The sequence below is a fragment of the Gallus gallus genome, chromosome 2 (genome assembly GCF_016699485.2).
Source record: "Gallus gallus isolate bGalGal1 chromosome 2, bGalGal1.mat.broiler.GRCg7b, whole genome shotgun sequence".
Classification (NCBI taxonomy): domain Eukaryota; kingdom Metazoa; phylum Chordata; class Aves; order Galliformes; family Phasianidae; genus Gallus; species Gallus gallus.
In genome coordinates this window covers 33,731,926-33,747,653 of record NC_052533.1, presented here as the reverse complement: position 1 = coordinate 33,747,653, position 15,728 = coordinate 33,731,926, and the positions used below count along the sequence as shown (strand labels likewise).

At 43.7% G+C, this 15,728-nt stretch overlaps 1 protein-coding gene across 3 annotated transcripts in view; it reads right to left on the bottom strand.

The window, feature by feature from the left end:
* Positions 1-15,205, bottom strand: part of WIPF3 (WAS/WASL interacting protein family member 3) — a 39,560-nt gene extending 24,355 nt beyond the window's left edge. The window contains exons 1-3 of one of the 3 annotated variants that reach the window (XM_046936363.1): positions 15,166-15,205; positions 4,324-4,523; positions 219-360 (exon numbers count right to left, since the gene is read on the bottom strand). The gene's annotated coding sequence lies outside the window, so the exon portion shown is untranslated. Of the gene's footprint in view, positions 1-218; positions 361-4,323; positions 4,524-14,878 lie in introns of all 3 variants that reach the window. The other 2 variants (XM_040696571.2, XM_004939386.5) reach the window with 2 other exon arrangements.
* Positions 15,206-15,728: the final 523 nt, after the last annotated feature.

The following is a 15,728-nucleotide window of genomic DNA, read 5'->3' as shown; positions in this document are numbered from 1 at the left end:
GAGATCACCTAGTCCAACCACCAACCCATCCCACCATGCCCACAGACCATTTCCCTCAGTGCCGCATCCCCACGGTTCTTGAATACCTCCAGGGACGGTGACTCCACCACCTCCATGGGCAGCCTGTGCCAATGCATCACCACTTGCTGAGAAGAATTGAATATCCAAACTGAACTTCCCCTGGCAAAGCCATTACCTCTTGTTCTGTTACTAGTTACCTGGGAGAAGAGGCTGACTCTTGCTATAACCTTCTTTCAGGCAGTTGTAGACAGTGATGAGGTTGTCTCTGAGCCTCCACTTCTCCAGAATGAACAATCCCAGCTCTCTCAGCCGCTCCCCATAAGACTTGTGCTCCAGATCCTTCAGCAACAGAAGGGCAACAACTTTCTCTGGACACTCCGCGGGGCCTCAGTGTCCTTCTTGCAGTAAGGGGCCCAGAACTGAACACAGTACTCAAAGTGAGGTCTCAACAGTGCTGGTCACAAAGGGACAATCACTTCCCTGGTCCTGCTGGTGACATTGTTCCTAATACAAGCCAGGATGCCACCACTGCACACTGCTGGCTCATACTCAGCCAGCTGTCGACTAGCATCCCCAGATCCTTTTCCACTTTTCCAGGGCCCTTTTCCAGGGCCATTGCGACCAAAATGCAGGACCTGGCAGTAGGTCTTGTTGAACCTCATACAGATGGCTTTAGCCCATCGATGCAGCCTATCTAGATCCCTCTGCAGAGCCTTCCTCCCCTCAGGCAGATCAACACTTACTCCCAACATGGTGTCATCTGCAAACTTCCTGAGGGTGCACCCAGTCCCCTTGTCCAGACCACCTATAAGGATATTAAACAGGACTGGCCACAGTACTGAACCCTGGGGAACACCCCAGCTGGTGACTGGTCATGAGTGTTTTAACTCAATCCACCACCACATATTCTGCAACATCCTTCCAACACCAGAGAGAGCTTCCTGACCCACCTGTGTTGTTTTCTTGAAACTCTTATTCACTTTGGACAGATAAACGAATACATACTTAGATCTGGTTGTCTCTATTCCCTGCAGCTCATGTATTTAAAGGCTTGTATCTCCCATTTGAGTCATCTCCTCTTTATGCCAAATGCCCTGTTTTTTAAAAACTACTTGTGGGTGATAATTTCCCAGCCCCCGATCATTCCTGTTGCTGTCCTCTGAATTTTTCCCAGCTATTCTTCCTGAGTTGAAGGAACTCAAGATTAGGAGAGGCAACAAAAGTAAAAGATACGTGCAGCCTTGTTCACTTTCCTAGGAAGTATACATGAACAATTTCCATACAATACGTGACTGTTTTTCTTCTGCTACATCTTGCAAAATCCCTTATGGGAGATCAATCAGAAATTAAATATGCAGAGCCTTTGCAGCATTTGCTTTCAACCAGGAGAGAATACTACGCAAAGGACTAACATATCAAAGCACTCTGGATCTGTAAGAGAGTTGGTTGTAATCATTTTAATAATAGCTCAGTGAGGCTTTCCAAGAAAGACAGCATCACCAGCATCTCCACTGTTCCATCCTCATCATTGGCCTGTGCAAAATGCTATTATCAGAAGATATCTCTTTTCCTCAATTAAGTCATTCAAAAACACGGACATAAGGAGAATGAGTCTTCCCTCTCAATAATATGTTTCGGGTTACTATCTTCCTACTCTGCAATACAGTCCTTTTGTCTTCATTAAGGATTTAGATTGGGAAATATGCCCTTAGTCAAATGAGAAAAAACCCACAGCCCACGCTCCTGCAGCAGGCCATGTGCAAGGCAGCAGGAGGCAACGTACGCTGGGGGCGAGCAGCAGTGGGAGAGAGGAAATGGGAATCAGATCTTGGTATTTAGAAGTCGCCCTCTGAAATACAATCAGATGACTTTGCTGGCTGCTTATCTCACCAGCCCTAGCACCAGAACCAGAACTGATTCCATATGGCCACCCACAACTCAAAATTCAGAGACTGTTGCCATTCACCTCACCATGTATCTCATTCACCCAGCCTGAATACTCTTGTCCAGTGACATGGGAGTAGAATGCATTTTGGGGGGCTATAATGCATGATCCCTGAATGAAGTACTGGAGATGTCCTATAGCTTTCCCTCCATGCTGTTCCAAATCCCTGCAAATGAGCTATCCCTTCTTTCAGAATGCAGTGAATGGCATTAAGTCCAGCTGGTCACGAGTGGTATTCCCAAGGGGTAGGTACTGGGGCCTGTCTTGTTTAATATCTTTCTTTATTGATAATTTGGATGACGGAATTATGTATACCCTCAGTAAGATTGCAGGTGACACCAAGTTGGATGGAAGTGCTGATCTGCCTGGGGGTAGGAAGGCCCTACAGAGAGACCTGGACAAGATGGATCAATGGGCTGATGGCAATGGGATGAAGTTCAACAAGACCAAGTGTTGAGTCCTGTGGTTTAGCTACAACAACACCAGGCAATGCTATATGGTTTATGGAAATCTGCATGGAGGAAAAGGAACTGGGGGTGTTGGTCAACGCTTGGCTGAACATGAACCAGCAGTGTGCCCAGGTGGCCAAGAAGGCCAATGACATCCTAGCTTGTATCAGAAATACTGCAGGACCAAGGAGATGATTGCTATCCTGTACTCAGCACTGGTCAGGCTACACCTTAAGTACTGTTCAGTTTTGGGCTCCTCAATACTAGAAAGACATTGAGGCCCTGGAATGTGTCCAAGAGAAGGGCAACAAAGCTGGTGAAGGGTCTGGAGTATAAGTCTTACTGAGACTGGCTAAGGTAAAGGGGTTCAGTCTGGAGAAGAGGAGGCTCAGGGGAGACCTTATCGCTCTCCACAACTACCTGAAAGGAGGTTGTGGAGAGGTGGGGGTCAGCCTCTTCTCCCAGGTAACAGCAAGAGAACAAGAGGAAATGGCCTCAAGTTCCTCCAGGGGAAGTTCAAGTTCGATATTAGGAAGAATTTCTTCTCAGAAAGAGTGATGAATTGTTGTAACAGGCTGCCCAGAGAAGTAGTGGAGTCAGTGTCCCTGAATGTGTTTAAGGAAAGGGTAGATGTAGTACTAAGGGACCTAGTTTAGTGGGCAACGTTGGTGGTCGGTGATATTAGAGGTCTTTTCCCACCTTAATGATTCTATGATTCAGAATTTGCTTACAGTTGTAAAACCTTCCTCTCCTGATGAAAAAAAACTTATTAAAAATATCATACGTGAACAGATTAAGATAAACATGCTGGATGAACCAATCTTCCTCCTTATTTCCACATTGCTACCCATACTGCAAGAGTTAGGAAAGTTTATTTTAAATGTAGATGAATTTATACTTGGAAGAGTGGAGTATGATTTATCCCTGAGAGAAATAAATAAAAAGATAAAGTCATTTGAGTTTAAAAAGTTGGCAATAAGTAGAGGCAAGAAATCAAGAGTGATTAACCTCAGTTACTCAGGCCAAAAGTAACGTAAATCCTCCCTTCACGTCCATGTCATCAAACAGAATCAGGCCCAACAATATCAAAATTTATTGCAAAAAAAGGAAAACCTCCAAATCTGCCTTTTCTAGTCCACCTCCCTAACAAAGCAAGGTTGTACAGTTTTATAGTGCTTTCTGAAGTCCAATTTTAGATGTCCCAAATAATGTAGCTTGTATTATTTCCCTTGGGAAGTTCATTCACAGTCAAATAACTTTCAGTTGAGATTGCCTGACACTCAGCCTAATTTCTGCTTTCCTTCATTTGATCCTGCAGAATGGCTCTACCCTGTTACAAGCAAAAGTTTCTTCTATCCCTCCATATAAGTTCTGTGAAACATTAGAATTATAATTCAGAAGCATGTTTGTAGGTACTTGAAATTTTTTCAGTTGTTTTGCTCCTTACAAGTCATCCCATCAGTCACTGAGCATTATTACTGTTCTCTAATCTATAAATACCTGCTCTTTCTTTTGTCCTCTTGGTAATGCTAACACTAAAGTTGGTAATTTCAGGTGTCACAGACTGTTCTCTTCTTCTATTCACAGTACATGGCTGAATAACTGCTGGGTTTAGGAACCACAGCAGTTCTCAATGTACAACTCAAGCACCAAATTTCTGAAGTCCCAAAGTCATCACCCAGATTTTCCCTTTGAAATGGAAGACAAGACTGAGGAGATGCAGATTTTCCTTCTTCAGTACCTGCTCTCTCAGTTCTGTGTTAGATTCACCTGCACCCAACTCAAAGCACCTGCCTATGCTTTTATACAGACTTTGTCTCACTTTGCCTGCCTACCAGACATACACAAGCTCTGATCCAAAAGCTTCCCAAAGATCTCCTTCTAAAGTATCACTACCATTGGGCTCACCTCAAGCCAAAGTCCTCCTGGGATCCCCACACCATGAAGGGCAACAGCGCGGTGTTTGGAGAGCTGCTGCCACCTCTACTATCACACCGAAGCCCTGCAGAGCACCATCACGGGTCTGTCCAGCAGGACTGTACCAAAATACATCACTTGTCATAGAAGGGCGAGGCGTGGAAGAGCCGTAACTCCACTTCAGAACAATGCTGAAAAGCAGAAAAGATAGAGGGAAAAAATCACAATTATTTTAATATATGTGATATACAACATAAAATTATTTCTAAATTAGTAGCTTTTCCTTTTTTTTTTTTTTTTAAAGGTGGTATAGTCATTACGATACAACACAGCTTAATGAAAATTTAACCCTTCTAATCAATTTAGGGAAAGGAGTGCAAAACAGAAGATTTACTATTACAGGATTTAGAATCATTGCAACTGTGCGCTCTGAGTTAGGAAATTCAGATGTGGGGAAATGCACAGATTTTTGCCTAATAATGAAAGCTAAGTTGAAGACTACACCAGTGTGTGGGAAAGTTCATCTAAAACATTGATCTTACTTTGTTGATTAAAAACTGAAGCGTAGGTGTGGACCACAAACCCTGTCTCTAATTTTTAGCCATCTTTTACATAATCATATATGATTTCTCAACTATACGGTTCTGAATTCTGTCTTTTAAGTCCTTCTACTTCAACAAAAAAAAATGAAGAAAATTTAAAATCACACAAGAGAAACAGCATTAATAAGCATCTGTTCAGCTTTCATGATCTGTGAGATGAATTGTGCCCACACTTGTTCTTCTCAAACATCTCTGAAGAACAGCTGAAGTCCCTGGTACAAATACACCACAAATGTTTTAATTCCAGTGTAACGCATATAGAGGCAGAACAGGGAGGGAATAGAGAAGATAGTACATGTGTTATGGGCATTAATTTTTCAGCTACTGCCATCATACAATTGGAAATTACTTGGAAAAAGCTTCCACTTGCGACAAACCACGTTAGATTTTAATAACAACCAAAATCAAACCAAGTCACACCACTTCTTCCTACCTTTTTTAGTGTGAATGATTTTCTGTGTTTAGAAAACAAAACTAAAAGAGAATCAAAGCAGAGCCTCTGATTATCCTCACAGCCTCCATCCTCTGCAGAAATAAACCTGTCCACAAAATACCCAATGGATTCTGCTGTATTTGAGAGATTTAAGAGCTGCACAAAAGCATGAAACTTACAGTTTTCTTTTGCACCTTACTAGGAATGCAAGCCCTCATACGCATACCTAGCTTACTATCTGTATTTTAAGATATTCAGAGGTAAATTCCCACAGCTGAATAAAAAAACTCGAGTCTTTTACCATTTCCTAGCAGTCCACACCTTGGATTGTATACAATTTATGAGAAATTTCTGCTCCCAATCTCCATTTACTTCAATGCAACTGAAAGGAGGATCTGGCTTTTCCATTTACATTGCAGTGCACTAACCACGGGGGTTCTTCCTCCGTTTAATACCTGATGAGACGTTCCCAGGAAGCATTTGCCTACACAGGGTCTGTGGAATTGTCTGACAGCACATGACAGTATTTGGCATTTAAGCCTAGCAACGACAGTAAATCCTCCTCAGCATGGAATATTTCCAACAGGCATGATCCAAATAAGGGCTACATCCCCTTTTTTTCTGCCTGAAATAAAACCCTACATAGTGCAACTCTTGTCCTGCCAGGAGCCTGATAACATTGCGACTAACCAGCCAGGAGTGACCTAGTGCAGATTACAGGAATCTGAAGACGCCTTGCTTCCATGTGTGCTGAGGGCAGATATCTCTGCTGGGTTCCCCATGGTGCTGAGGCTACAAATTAAAGTGCTGTGTCTTGACAAATCTTCCTTCAGAGGCAAAGCTGCGCATATGACTTCATATTCCCTATACATGACTATTTTAGGGTGTAGCTTCCTGTGCTCCATGGGGATCTACCATAGAAGAACGATTGCTGTAATGCAGCAGAATATGAGAATTTGTCATCCTCTTTAAATCAGGAGTAAGGGAACAGAACTGTGTATAAGAACAAAAAATGAATTATGCTCACAGTATTACTAACCCCAGGTTAAAGAGCTCAGAGAGACCAAGGTAGATGAGAAGCAATTAGGACTGGCACAAAGACTTAACTTTACAAAGGAAGCAATTTATACAAAGGTTTCCTTTAAATGTACTGTATCATCCACACAAAGACAGGCCGTATTTCACTGCCAGATTTATAAACAATGGTGAATTTGATATACGGTCATTAGCAAAGTTAATCATTGGCCTAAACTAAATAAAGAAAGTGCGACTCAGTTGAAGTTCAAGGTCAATGTCACATTATGAAGACGACTGGTTACTTTTACACTCTCCAAGTGTTTCAATATGAACCGCCCTGCAGACTTTTTAGTATGGACAACCTCATGCTCCAAGTTACACATCAAAGTTCTGTGGTCTCTGCAGAGAAGCAAACTGTACATTTTAATAATATATATTAATTTACAATCATTCATGTAATATCGAGAGATTTGAAAGGTATACATGCATAATAAATGGTTTCCATCAAAGAAATTCCTACAGTTGTTTAATCAGTTCTCCTATCAGAAGAAAGTTAGGCCTTTTAATTAAATAGCTAGCGTTAGAATAAAGGGTAGTATTCATAATCTTGCTCGTTTAAAAGATTCGTTATACACAGCTCAACAAAAGTCTGTTTTCAAGCACCAATCAAGTGAAAAGAATTTGCAAACGTGGATGCTAGAGAACTATGGGACTTAGGAAATCCATGTCTCAAATCAATCTAAATTTTTGTGCTCAACCATACAATCCTACAATCATCTAATTGTTAAGGTTGGAAAAGACCATTAAGATCATTTAGTCCAATTACAGACTCATTCCCCCATACCCACTGACCACATCCCTCAGTGTCACATCCCCACGGTTCTTGAACACCTCCAGGGACGGTGAGCCCTCCACCTCCCTGGGCAGCCTGTGCTAATGCATCACCACTCTTTCTGAAAGGAATTTTTTTCTAATATCCAACTGAAACCTTCCCTGGTTCAACATAAAGCCATTATATCTTGTTTTATTGCTAGTTACCTGGGAGAAGAGGCCAACCCCCACATTGTTATAACCTTCTTTCAGGCAGTTGTAGAGAGTGATGATGTCTCCCTTGAGCCTCCTCTTCTCCATACTGAACAATCTCAATTCCCTCAGCCACTTCCCATAAGACTTGTGCTTCAGACCCTTCACAGCTTCGTTGCTGTTCTCTGAACACGCTCCAGAACCACAATGTCTTTCTTGAAATGAGGGGCCCAAAACTGAACATAGTTCTTGAGGTGTGGCCTTGCAAGTGCTGAGTACAGTGGGACAATCCCCTCCATAGTCTTGCTGACAACGCTATTCCTGATTCAATCCAGGACGCCATTCGCCTTCTTGGCCATTTGGGCACACTGCTAGCTCATGCTCAGCCAGATGTCAACTAACTACAACAGAACGTTTCATTCATAACACCTCCTTGACAATTCATTAAAGATCCTATTTTAAACATTCCCATTTTTTTCATCTTGAAAATAAAGCATAAAGAGACTTGTAGGAGTGCAATATCAGATCAATTTCTACTAGCTTAAGAAACAGTCCAGTGCTTGCAGTGCGAGAAAAACAAAAGTGGCAGTTCATTGAGAGTCATTCCTCCCTACAAGATGGCATCAATATCTCAGCTTGGAACTGGGCTCTGGTCACTCTGTGCTGAAAGGATAATTATCTTCCATAAGCAATATAAAATGCAATTATCACCTTTGGAAATACGCTTCCAGGAAAACTTCACCTCAAAGAAAGAATGGAAAGTTTTGATCCAGGTTTCCAGTGAAGCTGTGGTTGTCTCTTTTCCCTTCCAAATCTATTTTCAATGGTAAAAATGCTAGCACTGATGTACTGACCAACTGAACTGCAACTTGTGAACACGCTTACAAGTTCTTCCTTTCCTGCTCGTTTACCAATCCTGCTGAAACCCCTGCTTCATTTCAATGACATAACTGATAAACTCATTTTAGATAATCCTCACAGCAATGCAAGGCTTCCAAAATTACAGGTAGAAGGTATATAAACCCCTGTGTTACTAAGGAAGATGAGCTACACTATGTTGCAAAAGTGCTGTATTTTAAGTACTTTAACTAATTCAGTGTCCTAAAATAAATAAAATGCAGTGTTTTTATGGCTCCTAAAGTGTCATAGCTAATAACTTATAAAATTATGTGCATAAAAATGTAAATTCTCTCTTAAACAGAAAATTATTTGTGAAGTCAGAAGACAAAATACCTATCTCCACTGTCATCCATTTACTTAGGACAATGCCTTCATTTTTTATAAGGAATAACAAGTTGTGAAGTCACTTGTAACTGTTAACTTCCTAGAAAACTGCAGATAAAAGACCCTTTAATCTGCCAATCCAGTTCTGAATTCCTAGTCAAAGTTCTCAAAGGAAGCAATCTGAGTTTTATTAAATTGAAGATTCAGCCCTTCAGATCATTAAAGGACTCGAGTTACAGCTCTTTGTTAAAAACATCACATTCAGAGTGGACAATGGGATGGATATCTACACATACATACAGAATAAGCAGTGAACACTAGGCATCCAAAAATAGTCAACTTCCTTTGTTGCCTGCTGAAGAAGGGAGGTAATTCAAGGGGATTAAATGACAGCAGAAGATTATTTGAAATTGCACCTTCACAGGAACGAAGGAACAAGGTGTTTTTTCATGGTTTTCCCTTCTCTGAACAAGCAGATTCATTTATAGAGCAAAAGGCTGACACCAGAATGAGCTCTCATGAACACTTCCAGTGCAGCCAGTATCTCCTACCATCACTGTAAGCAGGGACAAGAGGAGGACTGTAACTCTGGTATCAAGTTTTCTGCTGGTTTGAGACTCCAACATTCACTTCTACCAGTCTGGATCTGGCCCTCTTCTCTCTTGTTTTCCTTCTGCGAAAATCTCTCTCCTTTCCTAGTGGTTTACTCCATTCCCCTCCCCACTTCCATCCTTCTTTATCTTTGCTCCTTTCACCATTCACCTCCCCTGTTGCCTGCTGCTGATGTGTGCCAGACAAATTGAGACAATTTGCACAAGTGAATAACCCTGCACTGGCAATATCAGAGGTTCAGTACTGATTGCTAATACTGAGAAATACAGAAGAAATGCAGAAGGCTGACCCGTCTGTGAAAGGGAAATGTGATCCTGTCAGGTAGCAGAAATGTGGCTTCTAGTGAGGAAATGTATTCTGAGTAAAGTAGATAAGTCTTAATGCCAAATACAAAGCTTTACCTGATTGTCCTGTACCAGAGTGGAATACAGGAAGAAAACAAAACAAAACCAGGAAAAAAAAAGTACTGGGCAGAGGAAAGCAGCAAAACAACTGAAGTATGCACATACTGCAGCTATGCAGGGCCTCTGCAGCTTCTGCTGCAGCTTTTTAAAAGCAAGCTCAGATATCCCTACAAAGCACAGCACTGTTCATTCTCCACTTAAGTCAGTGCAGATTCATGATCATTTGATCCAAGTTTTTTGGGATTTTTTTGTGCTTTTTTCCCCCACAACCCACTTCTGGATAATCACCTTGCTACATTGTTATTTCAAGGCTAAAAAAGATTGCCTTCTGCAGTAAGGATCCTGTTAGGTCCCCCACCTGTCACTCCCACAGTACACTACTCTCTCCACCCACTCTGTCAATTTACTGATTTAGGGACTAATCCATCCCTGATTAATTTTTATGCTCAATTTTGCACTGTTTTCAGTAGAACTGATGTCAGTTCCTTAGGGCTTCATTCTAAAAACCCAAGCAAATAAGAAGCTGAAGTAGCACAAATAACATCCCTAAGCACGCTACGCTGTTTGTGCTTGCACAACTCATCAGTCAAAGCATCTTTCTGACCAAATCCTAGACAGAATTGGGCAGATGTTTTTGAAGTGATTCATGCATCCCCAAGAGGTGTAAAATGCCTCCCAAAAACAAGTTACTCAAATATGCGCTGTTTTCCTCATATGTAAGCCTGACTTGCCTTCCCTCCTCCTCACGATTTTATCTGTCTACTCATAGAATCAAAGAGCCATTAAATAATTAGGTTGGAAAAGACCACTAAGATCATCTAGCCCAACAGTCAACCCACCACCACCATGCTCACTAAACCATGCCCCAAAGCGCCACATCTACTATTCAACTAACACAGCAGATCTACAGGCTTTGTACAGATACTGTGCTTTTTTCTTTTCTTCTTTAGCACATGATAAAGGCATAACTGACTTGGACAAAAGCCCCCAACCTGCCAGGGGTATTTTATATGCAGTCAACAGTGCTGGCGTATGAAATTTTCACTGCACAAAACGATGGCAGCTAGGAAAGCAATAATATAATACCTTTCGGACACGAAGATTCAAAGGAGGAACAAAAGATCCCAAGACCTTCATTGTGAGCTGCTGCCATACTCTGGGCTCCTCATTCTTCCTTATTTTTTGTTATTTATAATGAAGAGAGTACATGATATACTAACTAGAAGAAAGCTAAATGGTACAACAGTCATTAACAGAGCAGCTTACAGTTAGTGAAAAGGAATGACACAAAGGGGTTACTATCTCTAAACCCATTCAGTCACTTTGTTCTTCACTTGGAAGGAAGCATTTTTCCCCTTATCTTACGAATCAAGCAGAAGCACTCTAGTTTTTAGCCAACTCTTTAATTTATGGAGACAGACACTGCAATTGCCACAATGTTAATGAAGGATATAGCATATCCATTACTTAAAAACTGCACGACAGACACGGGGCAGTTTTCTTAGATGTCTGTATAAGCAGTGTCAAAACTGAGCCTGCTGAACTTTCTGTTTTCCCAAGTTTAATTAATTTTATCTTGTAGGAACCTTCTGTCCAGTTTTCCTATGTTTTTCACTTCCTATTATCACTCATATTGGAGCTACAGCACAGCTATTTTGTTACTCTCCTTTGCTCAGCTGGGCTACAGTATCACACGACCACAGAATGGCTTGAGTTGGAAGGGATGGCAACGATCATCCAGTTGCAACCCTCAGCCACCGGCAGGGCTGCCACCCACCAGTTCAGGCTGCCCAGGGCTCCATCCAACCTGGCCTTGAGCACCTCCAGCGACAGGGCAGCCTGTGCCAGTGCCTCACCACCCTCTGAACAAAAAAATTATTACTAACATCCAACCTAAATCTCCCTTCTTTTACTTTAAGACCATTCCTTCTTGCGCTATTACTATTAGACCATGTGAAAATTCAGTCCTCCTCCTGCTTATGAGCTCCCTTAAAGTACTGGAAAGCTGCAATGAGGTCTCCCTGGAGCCTTCTCCAAATTAAACAAGCCCAGCTCCCTCAACCTTCCCTCACAGGAGAGGTACTCCAGCCCTCTGAGCATCTTCATAGCCCTCCAACAGCTCTGCATCCTTCTTGAGCTGGGTGCCCCAGGCCTGGATGCTGTTTTCCAGATAACATCACTGATGTCACCATTCTCCTCTTAACAGTGGTCAGCAGTGACACAGGGTCAGTGCAAAGAAGAATCAGGTTTCCCAAGATCTTATTCAAAGGAGCACTATTTCTGGTAATCTAAAGGAAATCCATCTCAGCTGTTGTCTGAATTACCAAGGCATGAAAACACGATTTTCACATCCTTATGAACATTCTTCAGTTGCTTCACATACTTTCATAGCAGTTAGATTTCATTACAGATGTTGTGTATACTACTGAATGAGGTCACTTAATGATACTCAGAAGTCCACTTACGGTGGACATATTCAAAAATATACAAGTTGGTCCAAACATATACAGTTGGTGATACAAAAGTACAAGTCCAGAGAAGCTGTGGTGCTCCATCTCTGAAGGCACACAGGGCCAGGTTGGATGGGGCCCTGGACAGCCTGAGTGGTGGATGGCAGCCCTGCCCATGGCTGGGGGTTGGAACAGGGTGATCTTTAAGGTCCTTCCAACCCAAGCCATTCTCTGATTCTATGATATTCCCTTTCTGACTTGGAAGCCCTGAGGACATCTTTCTGTTTGCAAACATAGTGCAATTTACATCACTGGTCACCCTGGTTACAAAGGCACAGGACAACCCTGATGCAGAGATACCACAGATTAATAAGTAACTGTGAAGTCCCATTAAGGCTCTGCTCCTATCAGCTCATTTCCAGAAAGCTTCAGTTTTTCAAGGAGTATAACTATTTCCTGTAAGAGCACAGGCTGAGGATGATCTCTAAGAATAGCAGCAAGTACTGAAGACTTTTATTCAGAAGAATTTATTAGATATTATATTTCATTTGTATATTTCTTTAGCTATTAATTTTACATATACTTTGGAAGAAGCTAGAAACTTGTATCAGGGCACAAAAGAACCTATCACCATTTTCCAGAAGCAATCACCTGCTTCAATTTTTCATCTGATTCATTAGACCTTTAAATGAATGGCGTCAAATACCTACATAACAGTGTGTCTGATGCTCACACGCACCCAGGACCAATCAATTACAGAAGTCCAGGGGAAGAGAGCTGTAGTGATCTAGACCCATCTCACCTGCTTTTGTTAACTAAGCAGAACTTGTCCCAGCCACCAAGCAGAGAGACAAAAAGCTTCCAGGGAAAGAGATTCTACTGAAAAATCACGCATTTCCCGTGGGAAGGTTCTGACTTATAAAACACACAAAGAATTTTGATGCCAATTCTTTCTCTGCTTCACTTTGGAGCTGGAATAAGCTTAAAATATTAAACCTTGGTCAATATTTTAATATCATTTAACATATTTTAATTTAAAATATTATATCATATGTTACTCAGCTTTAACGCTTCCAACATTTATGTCCTAAGATGTGCAAATACTCTTCTATTTGTTACGACTACCATACTGTTTTTAGTTCAAGGTCTTCCTTCCAGAGGACAATTGATTTCCCAAAATATTGACCTCATCACCCCCTCCAAAAAAGTGACTCTTTTCAAGTACAAAGAGCATCTATTAGCATAAATACGCTAGGATCTGTTAAGATGAGATACTCAACAAGCACTGCTGACTTCTATGGTATGGTTACTGCTGTGTTTTGATTTACAGTTCAAAAAAAGATACCTAAATACTTTGTGCAAATTTAATAGTAATCATAAACACACTCACTGCATGGCCCTTCCTGATGTACTGCAGTAACTGAAATGCTGCAGGGTCTTTACACCTTAGTTTATCTGTATTTCCTTTTGGAAGAGCCACTAGAGATGGAGAGAGAGAAGAAAAAAGCAGTTGCTTTGTGCTATACTACATAATTTGATAAATGTAGAGTATGCTGCTCTTTCCAGCGCAGAGTCAGAACTTCAAGTGCAAGTTGATCTTTCTCAGGAACAGAATCAAACCGGGAATGATTTCAATGTTGATTTCAGCTCTGTACCTATCCTCACATGACCAAAGCCTGAATCTTATGACTCTAACTCACATTCTGGCATCATCTAAAGCAAAACATCCAAAACACTGTCAGTGAAACAACACACACTTACGTAATCCTTTAAGCATCCTACACTGAGCTTCTTCTACATGGAAGCTGGTAACTGTCAGCAAAGCAGGCTGCATCCTTCCTCCTCAGGCTGGGCACAGCCCCACAGCCGTGGGCAGCAGCAGAGTCTGCACCGCCCACGCATTCCAGCCAGGACTGCTTGGGTCACAGGGCAACACAGGAGCAGGATCTGCAGGCACACATACCTAACCAGTGTCCCAGATCACACTGCTCTAAGCAAGCCTGTGTTCATCTTCCCTGTGCCTTGTTTATCAGTACAAAGAAAGCGAGCTGAAGACTTTAACAATGATTTCAGAAACACTGGCACACTGTTCAATGACCATGAGTTTGTGCTGGGTATACAGCTGGGGAAACTGAAAATACTGATAGCATCAGGGGCAGCTCAGCATACCGTGCAGCACACACAGTAACAAGTATCACTGGTAGCACAACTGCAGCAGTATCTCGCTGTCTGAATCAGCAGAAGCACCCAGAAACTTTAGCCCATAAATCCAGACTGTCCCAAGACTGTTCTGTGTTGAAATCACCAACCCTTATTCTAGACCTCCACACCTTTTCTTCTTTTGCTGTCTTTCAGCCCTCTCACTTCACAGCACACTGTATTCCATCCCAAGCCCAACCCACCCCATTGGCCTGGGTGCATCCTTCCCATCCCCAGAACCTCGAAGCCCACCTGCAGCCGTGCTGGTTCCTGTATCCCTCCATTTCTCCTTCCATCCCTCCCTGCATCCTCCCTACGCTGGTGGGCCGCACCGGGCATTCCCACATGCCCTTTGCAAGAGGTACACAAGCATTTAACGCAGCGCACTGCTTACGTTCATACAAATCCCCCTTTCCTCGGCTGACCAATTCCAACACATTTACTTCAAGGGCACCAACCAGGAAAAAAAAAAGTTCTTCCCGTGTGCAAACAGCCCGTTTGAGGGCGATAAACAAACAGCGCGGCACCGCACCAGCCCCACAGCTCACATGCAACCGTGCTCTCCCCATCCACAGCCCTCACCGCATCCCGCAGCCTGGGGCACCCCGACCCCAGGCACCCCGGCCCCGCAGCCGCCCGCCGGCTCCAAGTTTGCACGAGGAGCCCTCCCAGCCCCGCAGAGCCGGGACAGCCCCGGCCGTCGCTCTCCACGGCCCCCGGCCCTCCCGGCGAGCTCCAGCTGCCGCCTGGCCCCGATGCCGGCCCCTTCGCCGGCGCCTTCCCGCCGCGGCCCCGCGCTGAGTGGAGCGGAGGGGAGAGGCGGGACGGGCCGGGGGCGGCGGGCAGCCCTCGCCTCCCTCGGCGCCCACCTGCTCGCGGTGCCGCTGCCGGTGCCGTCAGGGCCGGGACGGAGCGGCGCGCTCCTCCCCGGGCAGAGGGCGCCAGGTACGGCGCCTGCCCGCCTCCCCTCAGGGGAGCGGGGGTTGGTCGGAAGGCGGGGGAAGGAGGTGTGTGTGAGGAGGGAAATCTGAAATCTAGAGGGGAGAGGAGCTCGTCGCAATCCTCAGGAGGGAACAACAAACAAGCAAGTAACTAACTAGTGAGTAGTAGTGTAATACACACACACACGCACGCGTACCGAGTGGGAGGCAGGCGGTGGCCGGCTGCAGCCGGCTGTTTCTGATGCCAACAGCCCCGCAGCACCAGGTGCCACCCATTCATGCCGGCCCTGGACGGCAGCTGGGGGCTTAGCCCTGGGTAAACGGGGCTTGTCCTCAGGAGGAGGCCCTGGATCCCTGCCAGCCTCGTTCCTCATCCCCAACCCCATCCCCCCCTGTGAAGCACCGTCCTGCATTGCAATGTCCTATCACTCAAGCACACACCTTGGCTACTCTTTTCAAATGCCCACGTGGAACTCAAAACGCTGCCCAAC